Below are 25,553 nucleotides of genomic sequence, written 5' to 3' on the forward strand. Positions count from 1 at the left end.
ATTACATCCAAAAATACATTCACTTGGCAGTAAGGAAAGAAAACAAAACTTTCTCTACTGCAGTGCAGGATAGGTTAGAGGGATTAAGCTGGGTAGGTAGAGGTTTTGCTATAGAATAGTGAGGTGTCACTGATCATCATCATGTGCCTAAGCTTTGGTTTATTCAGTTACTGTACTTGATGAACGTCAAAAGGGAAACATTTAAACTGACATGAATACATTATGGAAGGCATGAAATATTGAACCACTTGTCCGGAAAAATGTGGCACATGCCAAGAAAGTATTTTACAATTGTTTTGATAGGCTGGGACAGAACTTAGGAAAGAATAAAGGAGTGAAGTGCTAGGAGGTGACTGAGTGGCCACTGGTAAAGAAGTGAAACATACCTTGCTTTTGGTTTGTGGTGCATTGGAAACTTTGTAAATGCTGCATTAACTGAAGCGGATGCACATTGCACAGACACCACTGTTGTATTGCTGTATTGCACCATGCTGCAGTTAGGTCATGGGTGACTAAATGCCATTGGCATGGAGGTGATGAATGATGTGGGTGGGGGGATACATATCTGCCCTGCCTAACAAATACAGTGAGTTAAGGGAGTTTTCATCCATCCTTTCAACCACCCATGCATCTCCTCTCACTCACCTATGCATCTTTTCACACACCCTCACATTCTTTCACTCATGCTACCATTTCGCCAATCCTTTCTTTTGACCGTCCATCCTTCTTCTCTTTTTTCATCAACACATCATTTTTAGCATTTAATATGATCTTTTGCCTACTGAGTTGTAGATAGAAGTGCCCTTTAAGAACTCAAACCCAATGTGGCTACTAAAGCGGAAGTTCACTATGCCCTGCAGTGAGTATACTAGTAATTGTCAATAAGCAAGCACTGTGAATTACCAAAGCCCATCCCTGCTGCCACTGGTTCTCCCCCTTCATCTGACGCCACTGCATCTGGCACACTAGCACTGCCACAGGCCCCACCACTGGTGGTCTGTGCAGCTGGGAAAAACATTACTCATTTTAGATGCCAAATACACATCCCCTTATTATTTTTTTAACAAATTCAGCAACATACAATCGCAGTAGATCACTACGTTCTAACTTCTTTTTTCATTCACTTTGGGGATTTTGTTGGTAAAAATGTTAGAACAGCCAGGTAGTCAAGCCAACCAAAAATGTTTCATTATGGAGGGCAGAGCTATGATGACTCAGAGTCACTTAAGCGCAATGAAGGGGTGGGATAATTACGACAGATGATGAGGTCTTGATGGAAAATGCAGTGGGACTGTCCTCATACTACTTTCCAGCCATGCTCCACTGGCATTGAAACTGCTGGTATGGTATAGTAATGTATAAATGAACGACAATACATACAACACAACATTGGGGTGTCCACAATGACCATGGCCACTCTTTCATTTTACTGTTTGAGCATGAGCAAGAAAAGAAAACATTCTCAACAAACATGTGTAGAAAAGCTTACTTGGGCATGCAATCTTCACTATAGAGTACCTGTCCTAAAATCTGTTCTCTTAGTCCTACAGAACTAGTCCACAAGATATATGAGGGTAGAGGGAAAGATTAATAACAAAGCACTAGACAGCTACAGACTTGTACAAAAAGGAGGAGGTCAGCTACAGAAATAAGAAATATAGGAAAAACTAGGATAATGCAGGAACAAAAAGGATTTAACAAACCTTAGCTAGAAAGAAGATGAGCAGGTAAAAACAGGAGACAGACACAGTAATACAAAAAGGAAATAAAATATTTTATATGCGGAGAGGTGAAAGGTAGGGAATAATATAACAGGAAGACTTCCTAGGGCCAGCAGATCTGTCACCTGCAGCACTGGTGGTGGCACCCCTGGATCCCTGACCCATCTCTGAACTGGCCCTCTTACAAAATAAAGAAGATAAAACAAGTCGATTAGTGGTACAGTTAAACTCCCAAAAAAATAGGTTGACAAGCAAAGACAAATGCAGTAACACTGTACTTTTCTAAATCATATCACCAATAGTACTCATTTTCAAAAGCCAAGCCCTATTCCAAATTTCCTAAACCTAAACTACATTTGGAACTACTGATGCATAGCAACAAAAGATCTATGCTTCTCAACCACCTTAGATGAGCCAATTCAGTCACCCTTTTCAATTCATAGATGCATACTGCACATCACTTAGAGATTGAGATTAGATTTGTATGAGCTACCCTAACTCACTGATATTACTACTACCATCACTATGTTAGTGACTGGAAAAAGGAATATTCATGGCTTCTTAAGCAATCAGCCCAAGCAAGTGCTGACGAGTATGATTAGGTAGCACGGAGCATAAGACTAGCTCAAACTAGATCAAATAATATTTGTTTTAACATAAACTTACCTAACCTCTGAGTCTGAGCAACATGCTTTTTGAAAACAAATCGCAATGTAGAAAACAACAAATAAATAATTACTCATTGAGCCCCGACACCTTGTCACCCAACAGGTCGAGCAAGTCCTGCTCGTGGTCCAGTATGTCTCCCCAGAAGTGTGTTAAGTGCTGCTGGGTGTGCTGGAACCCAATGTGCCAGTGCACACACCGGTGCACCTTCTCCCATAGTAGTTGATGCTCCAGTAGTGCATAGCCTCTCCGAGGCTTGCTGACTGCTGCCAGCATGGAGGGGAGGTGGCATTGCATATAAAAAACAAGTTTGCTCACCTCCACACAAGTAAAAATAGCACTTGGCTCCACCCCTCGGCACCGGCGACCGCAAGGTGTGCATGTGCAGCATGTAGCCGAACTGGTGTCACCACTCCATGTCTTACTGCAGTGGCCCTGCTTTGTCATGGTTCGGGGCAGGGAGAAATAGATAGGTAAAGGAAGAAATGACAAGAAGAAAGGAAGAAATACGGAAGTAAAGGGAAAAAATGAAAAAGTACAAAAAATTCAAAAACATAAAATACACAAACACAAGGACACACATTAATAAAATAGAGGTAAATGAGGGGTGGGTGAGTGGAATAGGAGGAGGATTGCACTAATGTATGTAGGATTAGAAAATGAGGCCCTGCACACGCACTGACCAAGAAAGCAAATAAAACAAAATGGTTGCATCCAGGCAGACAGTGTGGTGTCATTCAGGCTGCTTTTGCAGCTCGGAAGCACACATCACTCCACTAACATGTAAAAAAGCAGCACAAGTGGGCAGACACAGACAAAAGAGCAGTTGCGCCTGCATGCAGAGTTCTGCGTAGTTGCACTGTGTAGAATTATGCGGGGAAGAACTCCAAGGGTTCTGCCCATGCCTAGTTTACATTGCAGTTCCTCATTTTCATGAACATTCTGGGTGTTGTCTTTACTTTGATTTAGCTGTAAGTGTTTGCTTTGCAGGCTTGTTTGTTGTTCTTTTTTGTAAAATTGTTGTTATTAATATTTCAGTACAAGAAAATAAACATGCCCATGCACATAAGACTTCAGGCGTCCCTCCATACTGTGTGCCATTCTCCCTGTCCTTCCCATTCCAAAGCAAGAGTAACAAATATCAGAGAGAAACAAATGCTTAAGACAAACCCTTTCACCCTCAAATGGTGGACCCAGCCATCCACCTCCGGCATCTGAACAAACAAATTACAAAAACCTTACAACAAAACAAGTGTCCAATCCCTTTGATTGTCTGATTTGAATTTAAAGGCCATGGAAGTGAGAGCCCCCTCTCCGAGCCAGAAGGAACAGCCCTAGTCCCACTCAACCACTCTCTGCACTTAGCTCCTATACATGAAAAAGATGCGGCGCTCGAAGGCGGGGACTACATGCTGTAAGGAGAAGGCCCCGTGAGAGAAACCAGACCAGAGGGTCCAAAATAAAATCAGACCCACTGCACGAGCCATCCATTTTGTCAGCCAGATTCTCGATGGCGAGGCCCCAACATAATCTCGAGAACCACAGGGCCACTGGGGACGGGCCCACCTTCCTCCAGAAGGACGCTAATGTGGTCTTCGCGGCCCCCAACGCCAGCCACAAAATGGCTTGATTTCCCTGCGATTGATGTTCCAGCTCCAGGGCTCGAAGGCCCAACATGATGTGCTCGGGTGATGTTGGGACAGGGTAACCCAATATCTCTTTCAGGTGTGAAAGAATTTCATTCCAAAAGGGACAGAGAGCTGGGCAATCCCACCAAATATGTCTAAAATCCCCCAGCATGCCACACCCTCGCCATCACCTGTCGGAGGCCTGGGGGTATATCTTCTTAAGCTTCTCCGGGTAGAGGTACCAGTTGTAGTGTAATTTATAGTGTGCTTCCCTGGCACCCATTGAGCGATTATATTTGGCTATGTCATGAAATAGGTGTTGCCAAGACTCCTCACTCACCGAAGCGCCCAATACCTGTTCCCAAAAGGGGATGTGCTGAGGGGTCGGCACCCTATGCGCTGAAGCCAACATGTTGTACAGTGTAGATATACTACCCCTCGCCACTCCTCCCTGCTGCACAAAACGCTCCACTGGAAGAAGCTCCCTGGTGGCTGCCTTCCGCATATGAGGTTGTGAGACACAATGCACTAGTTGAGTATAATGGAAGTGTTCAGATGGTGGGAGATGAAAATCCCTGCAACAGTTAGCAAACGTACGTAGCTGGTCACCATGGAATAAATCTGCAATCTGCAAGCACCCCCCTTCCCTCCATCGATCGGAGGGCCCCGCAGATTGCCCCGGAGAAAAAGCCTTGTTGAAATGAAAGGGAGTATGTGGTGAAGGGAATGAAGTAATTGCATATGCCCTCGTCACCTTATCCCACACCTTGAGGGTAGTGGCAGTGGGGGTACCAAGGTAAACATTCTGTGGATGTGCCCCTCTGGACCTCCAGGGGATATCCCACAGAGTCCTTCCCGTCACTGCCCTATCCATGTGAAGCCACAATTTATCGGACTCTCGGAGGGACCACTCAGCCAAAACACACAGCTGAGACTCACGATAATACCGGGGAGGTCGGGGAGTTCCAGTCCACCCTCTTCTCTGGGGCACATAAGCACTTTGCAAGATAATCTAGCCCTCAACCCATGCCAAATAAACCTAGTGAACATCGCCCGGGCCTCTTCAAAAAAACTCTGACCGGATGTCAACGGAAAGGCTCTGAAAGAGATAAAGAAAGCGAGGAAGCACCATCATCTTGATGGTATTAATACGCCCCAACCAGGTAAGCCAGAGTGATGACCATCTCCTAAAGTCCTCTTGCAAAGAATTGAGCAAGGGAGGGTAGTTGGCTCGGAACAGATCAGACACCCTCGGGATCAGCTAAACACCCAGATATGTGATTTCTTTTTTAGCCCAAGTAAATGGAAACATGGAAGCTATCTGGGCCATTGCAGCGGCGGGGACTGTCAGATTAAGAAGATAAGATTTCCCCATGTTTACTCTAAATCCTGCCGCCTGTTTGAAGAGTGTCAATTGTTTTTGCATTGCCAGAAGTGACAGGCGGGGATCAGTGACAAACAGTAAAATTTCGTCGGCGAACAGTGAGATTTTATGGTAGTCAGCACCAAATTTAGGCCCTCATTACAACCCTGGCGATCGGTGTTAAAGCGGCGGTAATACCGCCAACAGGCCGGCGGTAAAAAAAATGGGATCACGACCACGCGGAAACAGCCAAAACATACAGCCACTTTAACACTCTGACCGCCATGGCGGTAGCAACAAACACCACGGGGGTCACTGCCAACAGACAGGCGGAAGACAATGCACCGCCCACCCTATCACAATCCATCATAACGCCATGAAAAGCACTGCAGAAACAGTGTTCTAAAGGGAAGCCACTCACCTATCGACACTCAACGAAGAACCAGGACGCCATGGAGCCCGAGCTGCAGTCCTGCCGATGCTGGTGTATCTGCTAATAAACCAGGAACACCAAAGACGGAGGCGCCGACGACCACGGGGAAAACTGCACCTAGCAACACACACAACATGCAACACCCCTACCCCCATCCTCACCCACAACACCATACCCACAAACACATGCAGCAACAGTACATTTACACCTCATAACCCCCTGGAAGAACGCAAGGACAAAAGGAATTGAGTGCAAATAGTGATATTTAGAAATATGCAGATAAAGTCAACGATTGGAAAAAACAGTATATCCAAATATTTACAATATGTGCAAAAGGCCGTACACTGTCCTTTGCAAATATTTATGGCCCAGTGGGAAAAAAATCATGGGCGAAGCCCACACTTGACTCCTGCCTCAAAACGGAGAGAACACTGCAGGGGCATCAGGTCGAAAACACACAGGTACCTCAGGGGGAAGTGTAGGCGGGTCACCTCAGATGGAAGATGGCACTACGCCACTGCTCCTGGATGGGGCAACATGCCCACAGCGATGTCCTGGGGAGTGCAAGGCCACAGTCTCTCAAGTAGGTGGTTTGCCCAATGCTTGCTCATGGGGAGTGCAAAGCCACAGTCTCTCAAGTGGGTAGTTTGCCCACTGCTTGCTACTGGGGAGTGCAAAGCCACAGTCTCTCAAGTGGGTGGTTTGCCCACTGCTTGGTCCTGGGGAGTGCAAATCCACAGTCTCTCAAGTCTCTCCAGTGGGTGGGTTGCCAACTGCTTGGTCTTGGGGAGTGCAAAGCCACAGTCTCTCAAGTGGTTGGTTTTCACACTGCTTGGTCCTGGGGAGTGCAAAGCCACAGTCTCTCAAGTCTCTCCAGTGGGTAGGTTTCCCACTGCTTGGTCCTGGAGAGTGCAAAGCCACAGCCTCTCAAGTGGGGGGTTTGCCCTCCGGTTCTGTAGTGGGCCTTGTGCCGAGTCTGCTTCATCCTGCCAAGAAAAGTGATAGTGGATGCATATCTCCACTGGTTCTGGAGGGGGCCTTGTGCCCAGTCTGCTTCATCCTGCCAAGGAGAGTGATAGCGGATGCATATCTCCACTGGTTCTGGGGGGGGGGGGCCTGGTGCCCAGTGATGCTGCACCTGGGGTGTGGCAGTTCCCATTCCCTTACCTGGGCGTCTGAGGTATGAGATGTGCAGGGAACAGGTTGCATGATACTCCATGGAGGCAGAGCCAGACTCCATCCTGCGGCGACTTAGGCTGCAAACTTCTGATAGTGCTGGTGCTGGTGTTGGTGCTTCAAGTGGTGGGGGGAGGGTTCGGGCCGCTTCTTGCTTCCCCGGAAGGCTGCCCACTGGGGATGCTGCTGCTGACAGATGTAGTAGCACCGGCTGGGCATTTGGCAGTGCAGATGGCGGTGCAGATGCAGTGCTGGTGGCGTTGTTTGTGGCGGTGTCTGCAGCGGAGATGCTGCCGGTGCTGGCCGTGTTATAGGTGCTGGTAGTGGTGGAGGGAGACACCAGGCCGTCTCATGCAGTCTCGGACGGCTGCCCACTGGGTTAGATGCTGCTGACAGTTGTTGTGGCAGTGGCGGTGCAGGTGGCGGTGCATGGGTCGGTGCAGGTGGCGGGGCAGATGGCGGTGCATGTGGCGGTGCCTGCAGCGGTGCTTTCCGCAGTACAGGTTGCGGGGCTGTCGGTACTGATGGTGGGCACCAGTCCCTCACCTGAGGCCTGAAGTGCCTTGCCTTGGGTTTTCTTCCCCTTCCCCACCTTGGCAGACGCTGCTGGGACCTTGGCACTGGCAGATGCAGTTTTGGAAGAGGCCTTGCTGGGTGGGTCGTGCTTCTAGGCCATGCTGCATGCTGGCCCCTTCTTCACCTTGGCAGGTGGCGGAATTGGTTGGTCCTTTGCAGGGGTCAATGGCACACTGGCAGCCTTGACAAGTGCCCCTTTTGATCCCCTGGGACTTGCAGGTACCACAGCGGATGCCGACTTGGTGGCTGAGGTGCTGGCCTGGGATCTTGAAACCCTGGCACGAGGGGAAGGACGGGGGGAGTTGTAGGGAAGAGGTCAAAGTTTGCCAGGAAAAGTTTTTTAGACATACTGGGATGGGAAGATGGAGAGGGTTTGGGAGGAAGAGGGAGTGGTTGTAGGAGGTGTACGTCTGCTGAGTTTGGTTGAAGGTGCATGGGCTGGATGATGTTGTGAGGTGGATGGCTGTTGGGTAGGTGGGTGCTTGTGTTTGTGTACTTTGGGAGGAGGGGTCACAGACACACTCAGAGAGGACACAGGCGATGTGTGCATGGTTGTGGGGGTGGTGACTGCTCGTGAGGGGTGTATTGTGATGGGCGTGCTGGTGATGGGTGTAATGGATGAAGATGTAGTGCATGCAGGTGTGAGTGGAGACGCTACTGGGAGGGAGGTGGACGATGAGAAGGAGGGGGACACAGTGGAGGCAGTGGATGTTGGTGTGTTTTCATGGGTATGGTGCTTGTGTGAGTGCCTGTGAGATGAAGTGTGGTGCTTATGTTTGCCTGAGCCACTTTTGTGTGTTGATTTGGGTGCATGCTGGTCTGAAGGTGTGCTTGGGATAGGGTGATGTAGAGGGGATTGGGTCTGGGTAGTGGAAGTTGGAGGGGGGAGGCTGGACACAGGGACAATGGCTGCCATCTGTGCTGAGACCAGAGCCTGAAATGCTCTCTGTTGGTTCACCATGCCAGAATGAATGCCCCCCAGGTATGCATTTGTTTGTTGCAAATGCCTCTCAACACCCTGGATGGCATTCAGAAAGGTTGACTGCCCAACAGTGAGGGATCTCAGGAGGTCAATAGCCTCTTCACTGAGGGCAGCAGGGCTGACTGGGGCAGGGCCTGAGGTGCCTGGGGCAAATGAGATGCCCACCCTCTTGGGTGAACGGGCACAGGAAACACGCTGAGGGGCTGCTGGGAGGGCAGTGCTGGTTGGGGGGGTGGCGGCTGGACCTGCTGTTGGGGTGGGCACAGAGGTGTCCTCCACCGCCAGGTATCTTCCATCGGAGGAGGATTCGCTGTCAGTGGTCTCCCCTCTTGTCCCCGTCGTGGAGCTCCCCTCCGTCCCACTGGTGCCTTCACCATCAGTGGAGTCGGCCTCCAGGCCCATGTGGGATGCAGCTCCCTCCGTCCCTGGTGCCTCTTCTCCTCCACCAGATGATGCTAATGCACAGAAGGACAGGGTGACAAAACAAAAAGGGGAGGGAGAGACAGAGGATACACTTGATCAATGCCAGCAACAGCACTACCGTTGGCGTACACAACACACAGGGAGCTGCCCTATGCACTAGGCCATGCCCAACCAGTCACTAAGGTAGTCACCAGCCCATGGGGTACAATGCCTAATGCCAGCATCTGCACACCTGACACCCACATGACCCTGCCCAGTAGGTGTTGCCCACTTGTACCATAGGGGTAGAAGTGCTTCAGAGCCTGCACACATGGGACCTACCCTGCCATGATTGCCCTGGCCGAGGGGGCACCCACAGCCCACATCCCCCACCCAGCTAGCTCCTAAAGCGCGCAAAGTCAAGATTCAGAATCTGTAATCACCCCCTTGTGGCTGCTGTGATGCCCTCAAGCTCCCAACCAATTCCGGATAGGCCACCGCCAGGATGCGGAACATCATGTCATAGTGCGATGGCACCCCTTCCACGTTGGGAGGCCAGCCCCAGCTGGGCCTCTGCTGTTTTCTTGGTCCATGGGCGCAAGTCCTACCATCTCCTGCGGCGGTGGGTGCTCCGCCTTTGATAGACCCCCATGGTCCGCACCTCCTTGGCGATGGCATGTCAAATACCCTTTTTCTGGTGGGTGCTGACCGAGTGGGAAAAGACAGCAGAAAAGGAAATTACTCACCCGTCCAGACCGGCATACTCATTGCCCACCAGTTCCCACCCATGCCCTGACACACATACACTGATCACCTCTCATGCAGTACTCAGGCCAGGACGCCTCAGCCAACATGTGGCTTACATCCACACCACTCCAAACATGCATTGCCCACACATCATGCTCACAGTGTACTCACCTGTTTGTCTGGAGGACCGTAGAGTAATGTGTACTGGGGTAGGACCCATCCACCAGTTTCTCCAACTCCTCCGCAGTGAAGGCAGAGGCCCTTTCCCCAGACACTCTAGCCATTGTCGCTTCCAGACTCAGGTCACAGCATCACTTGCAGTGTAGGTCCTCTCCTGTTGATGGTCAGGTAGCAAGTGAGTGAATAGTTAGAAAATGGCGGTGACGTCCACGGCGGTGCGAACCATTGGCTCCTGGAACCCATAGGGCAAAATGATAACCAATGTGAAGTTGCGTGGCGGTCATCGACCGCCTACCACAACAGAGCACAACGCAAGTGCACTTACCTCATTTCCACTTGTCCCTTCTCAAAAGTCAGGCAGCCGCCATTTCAGGGGGGCACATGGCATGGCACCTAACTGCATCACAGCAGACATTGGCGCATCAATTGACTCTAGACTTCACATACTGCTTCTGTGACCTAAATTTAGCAACAGTTATGCATTCTATGTGGAATTATGACCTTCTGCTCACCGTTCTCCTCCATAGGCTACAACCACTGAGGCAGATGACGAGATAGCGGCATCCTCCGGTGTACAGACCCCTGGCGGACCTGTCGACAATGGAGGACAGACACATTATCATCACATGCTGACTTGATCGTGCCACAATACAAGAACTGTGTGCCCAATTGGAGCAAGACATGATGCCAGCTATCTGCCAGCCCACAGGAATACCCCCTCTAGTGCAGGTTCTGTCAGTGCTGCATTTCCTGGCAAGTGGTTCCTTTCAAACTACAGTGGCCATGGCATCAGGAATGTCTCAGCCAATGTTCTCCAGTGCGTTGTCCAGAGTGTTGTCTGCCCTGCTGAAGCACATGTGCAGCTACATCGTGTTCCCCCGGGTGGATGATTTGGCCACAGTGAAAGCTGACTTTTATGCCCTGGGACATATCCCAACATCATTGGTGCCATTGATGGTACACGTGGGGCATTTGTCCCCCCCCGGAGAAATTAACAGGTTTACAGGAATAGAAAAAGCTATCACTCGATGAATGTGCAGATGGTGTGTTTGGCAGACCAGTACATCTCCCATGTGAACGCCAAATATCCTGGCTCTGTGCATGATGCCTATATCTTGAGGAATAGCAGCATCCTTTATGTGATGGGCCAACTCCAGAGACACCGGGTGTGGCTAATAGGTGATCCCAAGGTCCCCACACAGTATAAGTAGGTGTCTGGGTATGGGGTTGTCCCATAGGTTTAGTGTGTGTCTAACAGTTGTCCCTTGATATTTACAGGTGTCTCTAGTTAACCCAGCCTCTCATGGCTACTGACCCCAGTGAGGAATCCCAGGACAAGGGCAGAGGAACGTTACACTGAGGCACATGGGTGTACAAGGAGGATTATTGAGAGAACCTTCGGCCTCCTGAAGGCCAGGTTCCGGTGCCTCCATCTGACAGGTGGATCCCTGTACTACTCACCCAAGAAGGTGTGCCAAATCATCGTGGCATGCTGTATGTTGCACAACCTGGCCTTGAGACGTCAGGTACCTTTTCTGCAGGAAGATGAGCCTGGAAATGGTCTTGTGGCTGCGGTGGAGCCAGGGGACAGTGAGGAAGAGGAGGCAGATGAATAAGATGTGGACAACAGAACAAACATTATACAGCAGTACTTCCATTGACACACAGGTAAGAGACTGTAACTCAACTTTACATTTCAGTAATCTTTTGGACATTGTACATGGCAGCCTCTTACCCTCTGTCTATGGAAACTGACTGTACCCTTTGGATTCTCTATTTTCAGATTTGTGTGCCCCATTCTGGCTCCTGCTATATGTACTACTGCCCACCAAAGGTCATCCTGTAGTATATTTCACTGAACATATACGTTGCAATGCTTTGATAATGTTGTACTAATACATTTTTAGATTCATTACACTGATTCCAGTATGGTATTTGTTTCACGGGTGTTTATTTTTGTGCCAATAAGTATGGGGGTATGTGCAAGGGGCTGGGGTGATGGTGGAGGAATGTCCAGTTAGACTCCAGTCCTTTGGTATCACAGGTGCATTGTCCAAGGGGGCAAAGGAAGTGGAGCAATGGCAGTTCAAGGTAGACAGGGTGACATGGTGGGACAGAAGGGTGACAATCAGGAGAGTTTTATTTCTTGGCTGGGTCTTGGCAATGTTCTCTGTCTTCTGCCTGAATCGCAGAAACCGTTTGCGGGGTGGTTGTCCTTCTGCAGGGGGTGGGGAGCTGGAGGCCTGTTGGTCCTCTGGCGGGGCCTACTGTCCACTAGCGCCGGAGGATGTTGAAGGATGTTCTTCAGTTTGGCTAGTGTCAAGCACCCTTTGTTGTGCCACTGCCTCCCTCATGGTCTTGCCCATGTCAGCCAGCACCCCTGCAATGGTGACCAGAATGGTGTATATTTTTGCTAGGTCCTCCCTGATCCCCAGTTACTGTCCCTCCTGCAGCCGCTGGGTCTGCTGTAACTTGGCCAGTACCTGGCCCATGGTCTCCTGGGGATGGTGGTATGCTCCCATGATGTTTGAGAGTGCCTCGTGGAGGGTCGATTCCCTTGGCCTGTCCTCCTCCTGTCTCACAGCAGTCCTCCCAGCTTCCCTGTTGTCCTGTGCCTCTGTCCCCTGATCCGTGTGCCCAATGCCACTGACCCCAATTCCCTGATTGTCCTGTGTTTGTGGGGTTTCCTGGGGCCCCTGTGGTGGTGGACACACTGCTGATTGGCGTGTCCTGGGGACAGTGGCATGGGCCTGCTGGGTGGGTACTGTGCTGGTGTTTCCTGAGGGGGAGTCTCTGTGGTGGGTTGTGTAGGAAAGTACCATCTTGCCTGGCATGTTACCCCCATTTTTACTGTGTGTCAGTTTGTTTTTGCCTGTCTCACTGGGATCCTGCTAGCCAGGACCCCAGTGCTCACAGTTTGTGGCCTAAATGTGTTCCCTGTGTGGTGCCTAACTGTGTCACTCAGGCTCTGCTAACCAGAACCTTAGTGCTTTTGCTCTCTCTGTCTTTAAAATTGTCACTGCAGGCTAGTGAAAATTTTTACCAATTCTGACTGGCACACTGGAACACCCTTATAATTCCCTAGTATATAGTACCTAGTTACCCAGGGTATTTGGGTTCCAGGAGATCCCTATGAGCTGCAGCATTTATTTTGCCACCCATAGGGAGCTCCAACAATTCTTACACAGGACTGCCACTGCAGCCTGAGCAAAATAACATCCACGTTATTTCACAGCCATTTTACACTGCAATTAAATAACTTATAAGACACCTATATGTCTAACCCTCACTTAGTGAAAGTTAGGTGCAAAGTTACTAAGTGTGAGGGCACCCTGGCACTAGCCAAGGTGCCCCCACATAGTTCAGGGCAATTTCCCCGGACTTTGTGAGTGCGGGGATACCATTACACGTGTGAACTACATATAGGTCAATACCTATATGTAGCTTCACAATGGTAACTCCGAATATGGCCATGTAACATGTCTAAGATCATGGAATTGTCCCCCATGACAAATATGGTATTGGGGTGCCAATCCCATGCATCCCCGGGGCTCCAGCACGGACCTCAGGTACTGCCAAACTAGCTCTCTGGGGTTTTCACTGCATCTACAGCTGCTGCCAACCCACAGACAAGCTTCTGCCCTCCTCAGGTCTGGGCAGCCCAGTCCCAGGAAGGCAGAACAAAGGATTTCCTCTGAGAGAGGGTGTTACACCCTCTCCCTTTGGAAATAGGTGTTAAGGGCCTGAGGGGAGTAGCCTCTCCTTGCCTCTGGGAATGCTTTGAAGGGCACAGATGGTGCCCTCCTTGCATAAACCAGTCTACACCGGTTCAGGGACCCCCCAACCCCTGCTCAGGCGCGAAAGTGGACAAAGGAAAGGTGAGTGACCCCAGGGGTGGTGCCCAGAGCTCCTCCAGTGTGTCCCAGACCTCTGCCATCTTGAATGGAGAGGTGGGAGGGCACAACGGAGGCCTCTGAGTGGCCAGTGCCAGTGCCAGCAGGTGACGTCAGAGACCCCTCCTGATAGGTGCTTACCTGGTTAGGTGGCCAATCCTCCTCTGAGGGCTATTTAGGGTCTCTCCTGTGGGTTTCTCATCAGATAACGCATGCAAGAGCTCACTAGAGTTCCTCTGCAGCTCCCTCTTTGACTTCTGTCAAGGATCGACCGCTGACTGCTCCAGGACGCCTGCAAAACTGCAACAAAGTAGCAAGATGACTACCAGCAACATTGTGGCGCCTAATCCTGCCAGCTTTCTCTACTGTTTCCTGGTGGTGCATGCTCTGAGGTCTGTCTGCCTTCACCCTGCACTGGAAGCCAAGAAGAAATCTCCTGTGGGTTGACGGAATCTTTCCCCTGCTAACGCAGGCACCAAACTTCTGTATCACCAGTCCTCTGGGTCCCCGCACATCTTGACGATGGGTGGTCCCGGGAACACAGGAGCTGGATCCAAGTGACCCCAACAGTCCAGTGGTCCATCTGTCCAAATTTGGTGGAGGTAAGTCCTTGCCTCCCCACGCCGGACAGTAATCCTGTGTACTGCGTGAACTGCAACTGCTAGGGCTTCTGTGCACTTTTGCATGGAATCCTTCATGCACAGCACAGCCCAGGTCCCCAGCACTCCGTCCTGCATTGCTCAACTCGCTGAGTTGACCACCGGCTTCATGGGACCCTCCTTTGTAGTGTTGAGATGACCACCATGCTCAGTTCTCTTGAACCCCTGTTCAAGTGCTTCTGCGGGTGCTGCCTACTTTTGCATGGACTCTCTGTGCTGCTGAGTGCCCCCTCTGTCTTCTCCTCCAAGGGGTGACCTCCTGGTCCTTCCTGGGCCCGGGCAGCACCCATTTTCTTCAACCACAATCTTTGCGGCTAGCACGGCTGGTTTGTGGTATTTCTGCGTGGAAACAACTCTGCATCCTCCAGCATGCCATGGGAAATCTGTGCAAAGGAGAAGTTCCTGGCATCTTCCGTTGTTGCAGAATCCTCAGCTTTTTCCACCCTGAGGCAGCCATTTTGCACCTTCATCTGGGGTTTAGTGGGCTCCTGCCCCCCCTGGACACTTTCATGACTTGGTCCCCTTCCTTTGCAGGTCCTCAGGTCCAGGAATCCGTCTTTAGTGCTTTGTAGTCAGTTGTGGTCTTTGCAGAATCTCCTATCATGACTTTAGTGTGTTTCTAGGGAAGTAGGGTAACTTTACTCCTACTTTTCAGGGTCTTGGGGTGGGGTATCTTGGACACCCTTAGGCCCATATTTATACTTTTTTAGCATCCTAAAAAAGTATAAATATGGGCCTTAGTGTTTTATTACACTCCCAGCAACCCTCTATACACTACACTAGGCCTGGGGTCCCTAAGTGGTTCACATTCAGCTTTCTTAGTATGTGGTTTGTGTTGCCCCTAGGCCTATTGCATCCTATTGAATTCCACAGTGTTTGCACTACTTTTCTAACTGTTTACTCACCTGATTTTGGTTTGTGTGTATATTTTTTTTGTATTTTACTTACCAACTAAGGGAGTATATCCTCTGAGATATTTTTGGCACGTTTTCACTAAAATGAAGTACCTTTATTTTTAGTAACTCTGATTTTTGTGATTCTTATGATATAGTGCTATATGATATAAGTGGTATATTAGGAGCTTTGCATGTCTCCTAGTTCAGCCTAAGGTGCTCTGCTATAGCTACCTCCATCAGCCTAAGCTGCTAGAACACTACTAATCTAATAATAAGGGATAACTGGACCCGGCACAAGGTGTAAGTACCATCAGGTACCCACTATAAGCCAGGCCATCCTCCTATAGGTTGGGACTGTGGCAGGGGAACCGACTGTCAGAGGTCCCTGATGGGCGAGGTTGGTCATCCAGATCCAGGTGTGCAAAGCTGCTGTCATCACTGTGGCCTCTTCTGGGGGGGGGCTAGATGTAGCTGGCACCTCCTCTCCAATGACGTTGGGTAGGGGTCCTGTTGCGATGCAAATGCATTGTTAATGTATCTGCGTGTGCCATCTTGTGCATGGCTGTGTTTCCCTCTATGATTTTGATTTCCCTGTCGGCTTGGCCTTGTGTGAGTGGTGATTTTGTGGGCTGGGTGTGTCTCTCTGTGGGCATGCTGTGGTGATGGGTGACCATGCAGGTCTGTGATGGGTGTCCATGCATTAGGGGTGCATGCGGTGCTTGGTATTGGGATGGGTGGGTTGTGATAGTGGGGTATATGTGAGTTGGTGGAGTGATGGGGGTGGGGGTAGGAGTTTGTGATGGCATGCAGGTAGGGTGGCGGGGGTGAAGTAGTAAAGATTTGCCTTACCAGAGTCCAGTCCTCCTGCTACTCCTGCGAGGCCCTCAGGATGCATGATCACCAAGACTTGCTCCTCCCATGTTGTTAGTTGTGGGGGAGGAGGTGGGGTCCACCGCCAGTCCTCTCTATGGCAATCTGGTGTCTTGAAACCACAGAACGCACCTTCCACCGTAGGTAGTTCCACCTCTTCCTGGTTCTTGGGTACCGTCCCACAGCGTAGATCCTGTCCACGATTCTCCGCCATAGCTCCATCTTCCTTGCAATGGATGGCTGCTGCACCTGTGATCCGAATAGCTGTGGCTCTACCCAATGATTTCCTCCACCATGACCCTTAGTTCCTCCTCTGAAAACCTGTTTTTTTTTTGGGGTGCCATGGATGTGGTGCGAGTGATATGTGTGAGGATGTGTGGGGTGATGTTAGGGGTGATGTGTTGGGGTGTATGCTGGGATGGCCGTGGATGGTGTATGGGTGATGGTGTTCTGTGACTCAGATTGAGTGGGTGCTCCTGGCTTGTGTCTCTCTCCTTTGGCAATCTTTTTTTGCTTTGGAAGGGTTGTGGGTAATGTGGGTGTGTGTTTTATAGTGGTGCGAGTGTGTGGGTGTGGTGTGTGTATGTGTGTCAGGTGTGTGTAGTTTGAATTGTCCAATGTGGTGGTGTTTTGTAAGTGTGTGTGTATGTTGAGCGCGGCGGTGTGTACCGCCAATGGTTTACCGCAGTTGAAAGACCGCTGCGTTGATTTGTGGGTCGTGATACTGTGGGTGTATTCCTGATGGCATAACGGTGTGGGTTTTGCTATTGCCAGTTTATCACTGACCTTTGGTCTGGTGGACTTGTGTGGGTGTCTGTATTCTATGTGTGGGTCATGATACCCGTGGCGGATTACCCCCGCGGTCACAGTATGTTGGCAGTGTTTACCACCAGGGCTGTAATGAGGGCCTTAATTCCCGGAAAGTCATGCACTCTCGAATGCACGCTGCCAGAGGTTCCACACTGAGTGCAAAGAGCAGCGGGGAAAGAGGGCATCCCTGCCTCGTACCCCACGACAGATCAAAAAAATCTGAAAACACACCGTTCACCAAAATATGGAATCTGGGACATGAATAGTTGCTCATCATCATTGTTATAAATTGTTCCCCGAAACCAAATTGTCGCATGGTAGCCAGTAGGAAGGACCACTCCACCCTATTGAATGCTTTTTCAGCATTGAGCGCCAACAAAAGCTCGGGGACCCGTTTCTTAGCCACTTTTTCCATCAGATGAATGACAGGACACAAGTTGTCATGTGCTTGCCGGCCCTTGATAAAGCCCGATTGATCCGGGTGAATCAGCTTTAGCATAACATCCTCTAGTCTCCTCAGCAGAATTTTAGAGTATAATTTGGCATCGAGGCTTTGTAGAGCAATAGGACTATAAGAGGCACAGAACTGAGGGTCATTCCCCACCTTGGGAATAAGTGTGACCAGAGCCTCCCCCATAGAGAGGGACACCACCCCCTCCCCCCTCAAATGATCAAACAATACATCAAGATGTCCTGACAACTTCGCACTAAAGGACTTGTAAAAGTGTGCAGTAAACCCGTCGGGTTGGGGGCTTTCTGCAGGGGGAGTGCGTCAATAGCCGCCTGTACCTCCTTCACTGTAAACCATGCCTCCAGCATGTCATTTGTCTCCCTGGAGACCTGCGGAAGCTGGGAACCGTCTAAATAACTTTCCTGAAATTGGGCAGACGGATGATCTGATTGACAGAGATGGGTGTAAAACCTTCTGCATGTCAATGCTTTCCCCCCTCCATAAAATGTTACCCGCACTCGTCAGTAATTTGTCCAATATAGTCCTTAGCTTGTTTAATTCGCAGTTGTCTCGCTAGTGGGGTGCCGATCTTATTACCCTTGTCATAGTGTGTCTTCTGAAGCCTCAACAGTGCCATTTCCACCCTATTTGTATAAATAGATTGTAGTTTACCCTTAATGGCAACCACCCTCCTCTGCACCCTCTAGATCGGGGAGAGCTCATGGGCCCGTTCAGCTACTTTAAGTTCATTTTCTAAAAGGCGTTGGTCCTCAGACTTTAACCTAATGAGGGTGCCATCCGTTTCTCACTCCGCAGCCAGGCCGCCAGGCCGCCACCACCAGCAGGAGAGGGGCCGCAGCACCAGGGACCACAGGGCCCGCACCAACTGGAGCAAGCCGGCCTTCTTCTTTGCCACTCGGGCTCCCCTTCCAACGGAGCCCGCCATGACTTCTCATGCACTGGGCGAGGGGGAAGGCACCCCTCCTTGCGGGCCAGCAGCCCCCGGTACCTTCACGGGGCTCCAGCCCCTGGCTGCACCCGCTCCACTCCTCCTGCAGCGCCTACGGGCCCACACCACGAGGCGGCCCACGCCGCTCAGGGGGACCCCCTGATGGGTCTCTCCCCCCCCCGATGCACTCGGCAGCTTTACCGGGACGGGGGCGACATGACGCTCCCCCACAAAGCTCCTGGACTCATGGCCTGAGGGGGTTTTCGACAGTGCCATTGAATTTCACATCTGACCGGCCATGTTGGTTGGCCCCGCCCCCTTGTTTGTTCTTCTTTGGCACAGTTGTCATTTATTGCCCTTAATTGAAAGGAAGAGATATGTTAGTTGTGTAGCTTTTTTATCATTTAATTTTTGTTTCATGATTTAATTAGAATACTTGGGTGTGCCACCTGAGCTCAGTTCAGAGTCAATATGTTTTATCTGATTAGTGCTCAACTCCTAGGACTTCATCTGCTTCTCCAGTACCACTGTGCTCACAACAGAAGTGGTCTGATTCTCCACCCATTACTGTTCCACCAAAATAAAAATTATTTTTTGTCTAACTTTATTTTTAGCTTGGCAGGGAAGAGTAAGGCATAATTGATTTCCATCTTTCGTCATTTGTGTTTCACACCTGTGAAAAATGTGCAGTGCCATTGCACCACCAAGGTGCAGTCCAGGAAGATACCATGAACTATCTGGCACTTCTAGCCACTCATATGATGGTATCATTGTCCCAGTAATGGAGGAGTTTAGCCACCAGTGTTCTACGGAGTGGTCCTGGTGGCCGGAGGGCATGCAGGACCCAATGCACACGTATGAGTGAAAAAAAGGGGAAGAGCCCCAGGGCAATACCTTAGTGGTTAGTCAATTTTCTAAATAAAACACCATGTCCTGTTTCTCCATGTCCTCAGGTACCACCTATAAAGCAGATATCAGTGTGCCATATACAGCCTTCAATGCCCTTCGCCCAGCAATCTAATGTTTTCTATGAGCTCTTGTACACTACATTGAAGGGCTTTAGTTTGTGGCTGCAGCTTTTGCATTGAGATCTCCATTTAACTACCCCTTTCCCTTAATTTTTTCTGATCTCTTAGGAGCTCAGATTTATTGTGACCACATCAGTCTTCACCTCAGGAGAACTTCAAGTAAAGCCCACCTCCTCTGTTATCATGTCCAATTTACTTGGGCTATTGTCATAGGTGGTGGTGCTAAGAGGCAGGGCCCTGTTCACTCTGTAACTGTAACTGCAACAGTATTGGGATGCAGCGGGGGTAAAAATGGTCAGTTAATTACTCTGGGTTGCACATTTGACCAGTAAGGGGTGACTTCACCCACGAGTACTTTATCAGAAGTAGAATTGAAAAAAAAAAACTTGATGTGTGAACCTGGAAACCTCACCCACTGCTTTCAGACACAGGTTGTCTTTAGGGTCGGGCCCCATAATCAGCAGCATTTCAGGCCCATTTACCACTGTTCCACGAGATGTGGTTCCATGAGCAGTCAACCAGCGCTATTTTGAGGATTCATTTCTAGAAATTCAGTGCACAGGGCCCCATTAATCAGTACCTCCTGTACATGTTTGTCATTGTTCCAGCTACCTATGGTGTTAGATAGTAGTTACAGTCTCAAGCCCACACAGAAACGTTCGTCTTTCACCACTCAGAAGATAGGGCATATGGCTTCACTGCTTGTTAACTACTGAAAAAACAGTGTGGAGGGAGAAAGAGGAGCAGCATTTTTCCCTCCAAGGTCGCAGGGGGTTCACAATGTTGGGCCTCTGCCAATCCCATCACCTCTAACAGGTCCATCAACAGCGAGGGTCACTTCTTGGTGGAGTTTCAATTTACCTGGCTCCGATTTCCCTGCTTCATGGGATCACGTTGGTTTTCAACACCCATGTTGGGCTCACTGAGCAAATGGCCCAGACCCCATATACTATACTATTTATAGGCCAGGTTGGAGGGTGTAACTCCTGTCCCTCTCTCATGGATCACCACTCGAGGCCCCACTGGCTGTGCTCTCTCCCTGTTCGCAAGATGTTGGGCCAACTCAAAGCTTATCGCAGCAGCCCCAGCAGCGAATGAAAACCTTAGCCCAATAATCCCCCAATTTACCTCTATGGGGCCCCCTCCTCAGTCCTGGATCACTCTCAGCATGTTTCCTACTGGCGCTCGCAACCTATTTGGCCACTGGTGGAGTAGTGGTGCTGACTCTGCCCTAGGCTGGCCACTCCATGTTGCTCACACAATTTCCCCCTCACATCTACTTGCCTCTGGTTGCAAAAAGAGGCAGACTGGCCTCCATCCATTCAAGGGCCAACATAATGCTCGGTCATGGTCCGATTCTTCACCGATTGAGACGGATTTCAGAGGTGGCCTAGCTGAGCTCTGCTGAGTCACGACCACAATCTTTACCCAACACACTGCACCCAGTATTAAAAATGAACACTTAACATACTAAAGCTACAGATTATAATAGAATGTTTATGTAATGTAGGCAGATATATATTTACTTCACTCTACGAGCTGGATGAGCAAATGGAATTTCATGACAAATACCTCAGAGCTTCAATGGCGTCATATGTATGCTTAATTTGGAAGGTGTTTACTTTAACATTAAGAGAAGTAAAAAACAAATGCTCCATTTTATGAAACCAATTTTCAGTTTACAATAAACAAATAGCATTAGCATACAGATTGAACATTTGTGGCACATGTATTTCACAATCTGCTCTATACCTCTTCTTTTACTTTCTCTAACTTTTAAATTGTTTTATGAAACCATCACTTTAGTGTTCAGTTTTTTATATTACATATTGAAAAGAAGCTGATTATTACAATGATAAAAAGTGAAAGACAATTGAACAGTACAACAATAGATTACCTTGTCAAATACATATCAGACTGCTTTATATTATTTGGAAAAGAAAACAACAAAGCAATTTTTCATGACATTTTTCATGTTGTTAATTATAATGTGTTAAGAAAGCATTAGTCATTTCACAGTTCTATTTATTGCAACACTTTGCCTTACTCTTTGGACTACTACGTGCACTACCCATTACCACTCCTGCCCCCACTGTGGATGATGTTTCTATTTCTGTTTCCAGAGTTCAAGACATGATCGATTTGCCTTCCTCCGTATCCTCGTAAGTGCTTGTGTTGGACTCCGCAAGCATTTGCAAGCGAATGGTTATTCTGCTGTCTCTCAGGTCTCCCCGAGTGTGGCCACTTGACAAAGGTAGGAAAAAGGCTTATAAACAAAAAGCGGACCAAAGTGAACAACTCCTAGTCTCGCGGTGAAACTTCGAAGGGGACACAGTTCCACCGATTGCCATCGACTCTTCCGATGGCATAAAAACATTTATAAGGGATCTTCTTGAGTCTGAACTATCCCCTGTTTATGATCACCTCTCTTCTTTTGAATTTAAACTATTTCAGATTGTTAATTCTGTAGAAAGGGACATTCGTAAAGATGTTCGTGGTCAGACCATCGACCCCCTCCTCAACAGATCACCTCAGCTCCAGCAGCGCAATCACCTGAAGGTGCTGCACGGTCCTGTGGTAAGCAGAGAGAGAGACATATTTGGGGCAGGATTACTACTGTAGACAAGGTTGATAATCCTAATAAGGACACTAACTCAGCTCCTTCCTCGCATATTGTTACCCACGATGAAAGGTCCTCAACTCTTTCTCAAAGCCAACGTGGGGAAGCTCCTCTACGTCAGGCATCTTTGCCTGATATAAACCTTCCTCCAGCCTCATGTACTTATGTTTTAATTTTATCTAAATGTGTCACGGTTGCCACCAGGTTTATTTGTATCCCAAGAGTCCCTTAGGAATAAGGTGATGTTTTAGCTGAAAATTTCTGTTGATTGGCAGTGGGGTTTAAGCACAGAAATGTTAATTGTTGGAAGGGTGGATAGTATCGGGCTTCTAGGAAAAACTCATGCAGGAGATGCTGTGCTCATGAATGTCCGCAATCCAGCAGTGGCAGGCGACATTCTGGCCCAAGCAAGTGAGGGTAGGGTGAAACCCAATTCATTTAAAATACTGCTGCTAAGTTATTTTTATAATGTAACAGAAAAATGTTTTGGTCCCTTCGGGGGAAGGATATGAATTAACCTCCACAATAGTGGTTGTACCATAAAGAACTTTCTGTACCAATGAAGTTGTAAGTGCCTGTTTTGGAATGATGCTGGGCTTTCTAGGAAATTGGACAACGCTGAATGACATGAAGTTATCCAAAATGATAGTATTGCCTGTTTACAGGAGACCTGGTCCAGTGATTCAGCATTTATTAATAGGTTCTTTTCTATCCACTCTCTGGGCAAGTCTCCAGTGGGGGTCATCATAAAGTCGGCTTCTTGACTTTGATTTCAACTACTGCAGGTTTGACAGACACAAAAAAGCATCTTAATTCTCCTTGTTTATAAATTGTGGTACTTCGAGAAAACTTTGGGGAGACTGTGGTTGTAATCAATTTTTAGCATCAGAACTTTGTGGCCACCATGAGGGATATAGTTGCCGCGCTTGATCATATCCTCAATGAAATCTTATGTGAACTTAACTCGATTATGTTATAATTTGAGGTGGGGATTTCAAATGCAGACTATGTCCAATTGCTAAGAATGCACATGTGGGGCGATCTGCTGTGACTTGGAGGTTTTTGCACATTTTGAACTTACACTCTGCGGAGATACTTTTACTTTTATATTGAACAAGCTGTCTGTTTATTGCCATTGATCTTGCAGGTCCAAGTCCTCTAGGGGATGCTACTTATATTGGAGGGGTGGGCAGTCTAATTGATTTCATTGTTTTACCTTTATGCCATAGGCGTATGGCCTATGACTTTATTATCTTATCTAATTGTTTGAGTGATAATTGTCCATTGCCAATCTCCCTTGCCATAGGAAGTTTGGGCCAGCAAGATGGATGCTACTTGTGTTTGCCCACTTACCTCTCAATGAAATAAGGGGATCTTACATAAATGAGCAATGTTGGATCCTCAGGTAGCTTTGAGAGATCTCCTAAAGGGGAACATGGAGGAATTCAAAATGTGTGTGGATTTGGATTCTGACTCTACACTTGTTTTGCAGGCCTTTGAGGAAAACTGTCACAATGTTTTGGCCATTCTAACATCTTAGGCTTGGTTATGGGATCCAAAACCCCAACTGTGGTTTGATTCGAGGTGCTCAAAAGCCCAAAGGGACCTAATTTCTGCTTGGAAACAAGACCCTAGAGATAACAGGATTGTGAGAGCTTGTAAGGGACATTATAAATTAGCAGTTGCCAAGAGGAAGAACTTAATTAGGAGAAAAGGATAGGAAAAGTTGCATGCTGCAACTAACAGAAATATAACCCAGCTCTTCTGGGAAGTGGTGAATACTCCTTATTCCTCTGATACCCACACTACACCCATTAATGTGGTTATGCCCCAAAGAATTTGGGTGGAACACTTCTCAAAGCTCTATGAGAGTAACTTGGGTGAGGTTAGCTCCTCTGGCCCCTTTCATCAACATCGTATTCAGGTAGGCGCCAAGTTGGTATGCCCCTCGCTAGATGAGTTAACTTGTGCTCTGGAGCAGTGTGCAAAGAATGAGGCCCCAGGGCCTGATTCTGTGTCATTTGACCTCTTTCTGTATAATCCTGATTTGTGGGCTCATTAACTAACATTTTAAGCTATGCGATTGTCATTGGCCCTCCTAAGTCTTGGTCTAGTGCAATAATCGGGCCAATATACAAAAAAAATGACAGGTCAGACCCTTTTTGCTATCAATCCATTTTGCTCATTGACTCCACAAGCAAAATTCTGAGAAGAAGTTTGCTGAGCCTGCTTGAATCTTGGGTGATAGACCAGGGTCACCTGTCAAAGATTCAATATGGTTTTAGGAAAGGCCTGGGCACAGTGGAACAGTGCTTTATTCTTCATCTAATTATTAGTAAATGTACTTTGGTCAAGAAAGGTCGTCTCCACCTTGCCTTTATGGACGTGACCTCCGCCTTTGATTGAGTAAAGTGGGGCAAGCTCTGGAACACGATGTTAGTTATGGGCATTGGTGAAGCACTTGTTCTTTACCTTGCAAAGTTAGATGAGGATGTCACAGGTTGCATTAGATATGGCATGGAAGGGAAATGTGCGGACCCTTTTAAGATCTCCCGTCGTGTGAGGCAAGGGTACATGCTTGCTCCTTTCTTATTCTTTCTCTATATCAATGATTTAGATAATGGGCTGAAAATATGAAAATAAGTAGATGCTGATTCTCCCAGGGAGGGCATTAAGAAATTACTAGCTCTCCTGTATGCCAACAATTGGCTAGGACAGGGGTGGCCCTGTCTTGGAGAGGGGTTGGCCTTCAGAGGCATTCACTTTCAAAAGCTTTTAAACACATTTGTCTCTTTTTTGGGAGATTTGGGTATTGGGATGAATTTGTCCAAGTCCCATGTGATTGTTATGGGTATTGAGACCATAATATATCCAGGGTGAAAAACTATTAGAGGTTTGTACGTTTACATATTTAGGTCTCCCTTTTGATAGTAAAAGAAATTGGTCTCATCTTATCAATATGAGGTGCCTCCATTTTGTACAAACTGTGTAGGCCCTCTCTAGGTTCTCTAAAAAGCTAGGGTCCAATCCCCTAGATACCTTGACCACTATCTATGAGGCATGGTGCCACTCTACAGTTAACTATGGGGCAGGTGTGTGGGTTTATAGGGAGGTCTCAAAACTACAAATGAAAAAAAAACAAATTCTGACAAGACTTCTCTCAGCCCCAAATAGCCTACCAGGTTATTTGTGTCGGACGGAGCTAGGTATTTGTCCTTTGGAAGTTTGCATAGGGCTCGCCCCTGTCATGCTATGGCACTCTGTTTGGACCAAAGATGAGACTTCTCTTACCCGGGAGATAGTTCAAGTTTGCTACTAGAGCAAGCTCAAAGGATCCCATGGATCAGATATGTGAAGGAACTCCTTTTTATACTGGGTACAGCAGGTTGGTTTGATTCACCCCTAAACTTGGCCTTGGTCTCTATGCGCCAGTTCAAACAAGACCTACTTGGTCTATTTGCAGCACGTAGAGTGTCTGCTATTAAGGGCAAAAGGAGGGTGGA

This window comes from Pleurodeles waltl, chromosome 10, assembly GCF_031143425.1.
Source record: "Pleurodeles waltl isolate 20211129_DDA chromosome 10, aPleWal1.hap1.20221129, whole genome shotgun sequence".
NCBI classification, from domain to species: domain Eukaryota; kingdom Metazoa; phylum Chordata; class Amphibia; order Caudata; family Salamandridae; genus Pleurodeles; species Pleurodeles waltl.